The 6,000-nt window shown below is 37.8% G+C and overlaps 1 protein-coding gene across 16 annotated transcripts in view; it reads left to right on the top strand.

Annotated features, from left to right (window-relative positions):
• Slc44a5 (solute carrier family 44 member 5) overlaps positions 1-6,000 on the top strand; it is a 405,160-nt gene that overhangs the window by 286,850 nt on the left and 112,310 nt on the right. The window lies entirely within an intron of this gene.

The following is a 6,000-nucleotide window of genomic DNA, read 5'->3' as shown; positions in this document are numbered from 1 at the left end:
AAAAAAAAAAAAAAAAAAAAAAAAAAAAAGAAAAGTAAATAATTTGGAGAATGTTTGAGTGTACACAACCAGTATGAACTACTTAATGGCAAAAGAAGGTAAGGCTAGAGGTGTAGCTCTGTGGTAAAGAGCTTCTCCAGTATGTGAAAGGCCCTGGGCTTATTCCCAAGCATCAAGAAAAGGAAATTCAGTACTGGTTCTATAGTGTGTCTCATGAAACTCAACCCTGGGCCTCAGGTGGAGACTAGACCATGGTGCTAAAAACCACCAGGACTTTTGTCTCTGCTTCTCCTCCACAATTCCTTCAGTCATGTTTTTCTGAAAGTCCAATTTCTCTGGTCTTCAAATTTTGTGTTCTGTAATTCCCATTTGTCACTATGTGTAACATCACTGTCACACAATACCTAACCCCCACAACCTGGAGGGAAGGTTTCAGGAGATTTAATCCATGCTTGGCTGGCTGTAAGACAGAAGCATCATGGGAAGGGCATGACGAAGGAATGCTGCTTAGTTCATGGTGTCCAGGAAGCAGAGTATGGACCAGTGCCTAAGAAGGAGTGATGGATCATATATATTACCCATGGCTACATCTCTACAACCCACCAGACAGGAACATACTTTACTATCTGCTAGCTTGTTCTAAAAAAATATATATTTTTAGTAATACAATACATGTTTCCAATATATAATGAATACATTTATTTGTGGGGAATTAGTACATGTAGATGTCACAGCTTAATCCTTCTTATTTGCCTTTCTTGTCCCCTCTCTCCACTTTCCCTCTATCCCCAGATCCTTGCCCATCTGCAAGAGGCCGACTTCCCTGTTTCCTCTAATCTTAACTTTCTATGTCTGACTCATTTAGTATTATGTACTCAAGGTTCATCTATTTTCCTGTAAATGACTGAGATTTATCCTTCTTTGTTGCTGAGTAGTACTCCATCATGTATATGTAACAAATTTTCTTTGGAGATGTGTAAGGAATTTCCAAGATTTATCTATTGTGATTTGTGCTGCTATGAACATGGTATGCTTGTGCCACTGTAAATATGATGTCTTTAATTTTTGGAGGGAGATATTCAGAAGTAAATATCAATGGATCAAATGGAATTACTATCTTGAATTCTTGAAGGAATCTTCATAATGATTTAGATAGTGGTTGCAGTAGTTTACATTCCCACCATCAGTGTAAGATAGGTTCCTTTGTCTCAACAAATATACCAGCATTTGTTTTTGACGTATGGATAATAATGCTTTTCTGGAGTAAGACAGACCTCAGTATTGTTTTGATTTGCATTTCTCTAATGACCAAAGATGCTGAACATTTTTTTCATGTAGTTATTGGCAATTTTTACTTCTTCTGAGAAGTGCCTGTTCGTTTTTTATTGTTCATTTTATTTTGCAGGAGTCTAATTTTTCATTTCTTTATAGATTCTAAATATTAGTCCTCTGAGAAGTAGCTAAAAAAACAGTTTTCCATTCTGTAGATTAAGTCTTCACTCTGTTGATTGTTCCCTTTGCTGAAACATTTTAATTTAATCCCATTTGTTGATTCTTGATGTTATTTCTTCTGCAACTGATGTCCTGTTCAGAAAGTCCTTGCCTGTACCTATGTCTTCTAGAGTTTTACCACTTTTATGTTCCAGATATTATTTTAATATCTAGGTCTTTGATCCATTTTGATTTTACTTTAGTACAGGAAGAGATAGGGTCTTGATTCATTCTTCTGCATGTGGACAACCAGGTTTCGCTGCTCCATTTGTTAATGAGGCTATCTCTTCTCCAGCAAATGTATCTGGTCCCTTTGTCAAAGATCAAATAACTAAATATGCCTGGGTTTGTTTCTGCATTCTCTATTCTGTTTCATTGATTTCTATGTCTGTTTTTGTGCCAGTGCCATGGTCTTTTTATCATATCTTTGTAGAGTAACTTGAAATTCATGATTGTGATGCCTCTTGGTTTGCTCTTATTGGTTGGAATTAGTTTTACTCTTCTAGATCTCTTCTAGCTCCATATAAATTTTAGGATTCTTTTTCCTAGTTCTGTAAAAAGTGCTGTTGGCTATTTTGACAATATTGGTTCTACCTATCCATAATCGGGGTGTCTTTTTTTTTAATCTTTTTTTTCCCCCAGAATATTCATTTTTATCACAGCATTCTCTCTCACTTCCCTGATTAGGCTAATTAAGAGTGTAACTTGTTCAAGCTATCATAAATGGGACCATTTTCTTTATTTCTTGGTGGGTTAATCATTGGTGTATAGGAAAGCTATTGATTTTTATGTGTTTTGTGTCCTGTAATTTTCTAATCTGTTTATTAGTTCTAGGAATCTTCTGGTGGAGATTTTTGGATATTCTATGTAAAGGATCATGTAATTTACAAATAAGTGTAATTCAACCCTTTCCTATTTCTTTTTCTTGCTTAATTGCTCTGAGAAAAGTTTCAAGTATTATACTGAGCAGGAGTGGTGAGAGTGGAAACTTATGTCTTGTTCATCATTTTAGAGCAAAACCTTTCATCTCTTTCTAATAATCTGCTACCTGTTTCTTAATCCAAAGAAGTTGGCATACTAGGATTAATGCTCACACTTACTGTCCATTCTGATTCAAAATTTCTAGGATAAAGAATGTTAGTGGCCCAGTGACCAAATGAGATCCAATGTACATAGGATAAACAAAAGAGAAAAACATGGCTACTGAATGAACACACATCTCTGTGGATTGAGGGTACAAAGGGGTCAGTTCCAAGATAAAGGAGCATTTAGACACTCTTCTGTATAGAGAGGTAGTGGTAAAGTAACAGAAGCTGACAATGAGTCTGAGAAATTTGGCATTTAGTACAACCAGACTGTCTCAAACAAGAAGCTTCGTACACACTTCCCCCTGGAGGGGCCACTGCAGGGCGTGACCATGAAATTAATTTGGCATCAGTGTACTGGGCAGTGTGTGGATCTCAGGTAGGACATTTATCAACTGTGTAACTGTGGGAATATTTCTTGACCTCTCTGTGTCTCATTTTTTTATATCCCTAAAGTAAAGCTGATAATAATTTCCTACCCATATAATAAGATCATTTTAACAAAATAAAATAATGCGCATAAAGTATTTAGCATATTGCTTAGCACTTGATGTTAAAAACATGTTAATTACTATTATTATTCTAGTCACTATATAGCATCACTCTATACCTGACAGATCCTGGTGTTCTCCTTTGTGGAGTTTATTTCTTTTCATGATATAGATATGTGACTTCCAAAAATTTCAAGACTTGTTTCCCACTCTAGACTTCAGTTTTTTTTAAAACTCCTACTGAGGGCTGAACACTGAAACTCAAAAGAACCCAAACTAAATTTGTGCTGTTTTCTTTGCAAATTCTTCCACTCAGCAATGTTCCAAATTTTTTTTCAGCTTTAATTGAGTTTATTGGTACAGTTTAGGGATACAGTACAGTTGCATTCATTGTTGGGATCTTGTACCTCTACATGACAAGTCTTGCTTCTCATTTTTCCCCTTACCCCTGCCCTCCAAATTAATAGTATCAACTTTTCTTTCAACTTAGGTCAGAAACCAGGAGTGATAAAAATTACAATTCCCAGAAGATCTGTGTCCCTTGATTTGAAGCCATCTCTGGCTTCCCTTTCACACCGTAAGACTTAGCATTCATCAAACTCTATTTGTCTTTTTCATATAATGATGAATATGAGACCAATAACCATTTATAGGGGCAAAGTGCCAGAGACTATTATAGGTACTTTTACAGGTATTAATTTATTCCTTTATGGTATAGATACTATTTTTATTCTCATTTACAAATATGGAAACCAAGACTTCAGAAGTGAAATAACCTGTCAGGGTCACCGCTAGCAATCAGCAGTGAGCAGGCATCCCGATCCAGGTCCTTATTCCCAGCCCCTAAGCCACACTGCGGATTGATAACCTTGTTTGTCCCCCTCTCTTTCTGTCCCACAACTTGGACAGTGCCTTGAACTACTGCCATTACTGTAGTAGATTTCTAGTTATGCTCTGTGACTTTGCTCATTCTATGACAACTTGGATACTGTTGCTAAATTGCTCTTTCTTAAACACTGATTCTACTATGTAGTTACTTTGTTCTAAAGCCTTCTGTGACTCCCTGTTGCCATGATGCATGAAAAACATTCCATTCCTGGTTTTTTAGATTTATGTAATCTGGTCCCACATCATCTATTCAGCTTTATTTTGTCATCCACCACTCCCACAAACATGCTATTCATTCCTGCCCCTGGGACTTTTTTTCATCTCTACAGGTTCAACCTTTACCCCTCTAAAAATATTGTGTCTCTATGAAACCCTCCTTTCCTTCCCTAGGACTCTCATAACTCTATCGCCGGACCCCTTTTATGAGGCCATATTCGGCCCTGTGTTAGAGTTATTTGTACACTCTTCACCTTCCTCTTTGTTGGCTTGTTGAAGACAGACTGTGTATTTCCTTAGTTTTCAGATGCCCTGTGGTAGCTTTTTCAATGCAAAGTGCAAGAGGTGATTGATACAGAGTTACAGTGAATATGACGAAATTTTAGTTCTACCACCAGGATGTTTTGTTGAAGCCCATCACACACAAAAATCTTACTTCTTAGCCCAATGTGGCAGACAATGTTTCTAAACTCTGGGAGGCTGAAGCATGGGTTCCCTATTCTGAGCCCAGCCCGAGCAGTTAAGATGTTTCAAAATAAAAAATAAATGGGCTAGGGATTTAGCTCAATAAGAAGGCCTTGTGTTCAATTCCTGGTGCTACCAAAGCAAACAAAAAAATTTTTTTTTCACTTTTTGAATGAAGTTCTCTTGACTGCCAAATTCTCAGTGAAACTTCCTTTCTCAGAATTCTTATAACACTAAATATTATTACTACATCTTTTGTCTGTTCCTCTGATTATAAGAAAATACTTTAGGCTGGGTGGGTGAAGTTAATTTCTGAACATTCTGGAGGCTGGGAAGTCCAAGAGTAGATCATGAGCAGGTGTGGCGTCTGGAAACGAGCTGCTCTCTGCTTCCAAAATGATGCTTTCTTTCAGAGTCTTCACAAGGTAGGAGGAGGCCAACAGGGAGAAAGGCAGTGTGCTAATATGGCAGAAGAAATGGCCTTCCTGCAGCCAGGCAACTGTCTGAAGCCTCTTTCCCAAGGGCATGGCTTGCAGAGGGATGAAGCCCTCACAGTTTCATCACCTCCCAGCAGGCCCCATTTCTTAATGGTACCCCATTTGGGTCACCCGCATGAATTTTGGTGGAGTACAGATATGCAAACCATAGCACCATGCCACTTACTGTTTTATTAATTATGTGGCATATTCATTGTTCATGTATTGCTACATATGTCAGGGAGTATACAGAATCTCAAGAAGTATTTGTTGAATAAATGACCACCAAATCAATCTTGCTCACCAATTGTAAGGTCTCTGAGATAGTAACTGCACCTTGTATAACACCTCGGTCTCCTCCCAGCTCTTAGCAGATGATAGGGGCTTCATGAATATTTGCCAACTGATTGGCTCAAGGATTTCCATTGCAAATCCATCCTTCGTTCACTGTTGTTTTCTTTAGTGTGATTACACTGAACAGGTCTCTGTGGTCTCTGGCTTCAGTTTCCCAGCATGGGCAGCATCAGATTACTACATTCAGAGAACTTTTTTCCAACACTTTTAAAATGTTGTCCTTAACCTAGAACCAGCCTTTCTTCCTGGGACAAATACCTAGACAAAGAGGTGGAAATGCCTGGGAGCTGGGAATTACAAATGATCTTTGACCAGGACTGCCTCAATAGCACTTGTTAGTGTTACTTGCAATATATTTGGTGATGTAAAAGAGGAGGATATTCCACAATCCTGATGCAACAATGAACGACTAAAGCACCTTCCAAAGTGGCAGGAAGTCTTCCAGTAGATCTAAAACATCAATGAAGATAATATTCATTTACTATAATAATAATCTTTATAAATCACCCAGCCAGTATGGTAGAGAGCAGCAGT

The sequence above is a fragment of the Fukomys damarensis genome, unplaced genomic scaffold, assembly GCF_012274545.1.
Source record: "Fukomys damarensis isolate Sample0158 unplaced genomic scaffold, DMR_v1.0_HiC HiC_scaffold_33, whole genome shotgun sequence".
Lineage (NCBI taxonomy): Eukaryota > Metazoa > Chordata > Mammalia > Rodentia > Bathyergidae > Fukomys > Fukomys damarensis.
The sequence above is the reverse complement of the archived record's forward strand: the minus strand, read 5'-3'. Positions and strand labels throughout refer to the sequence as shown.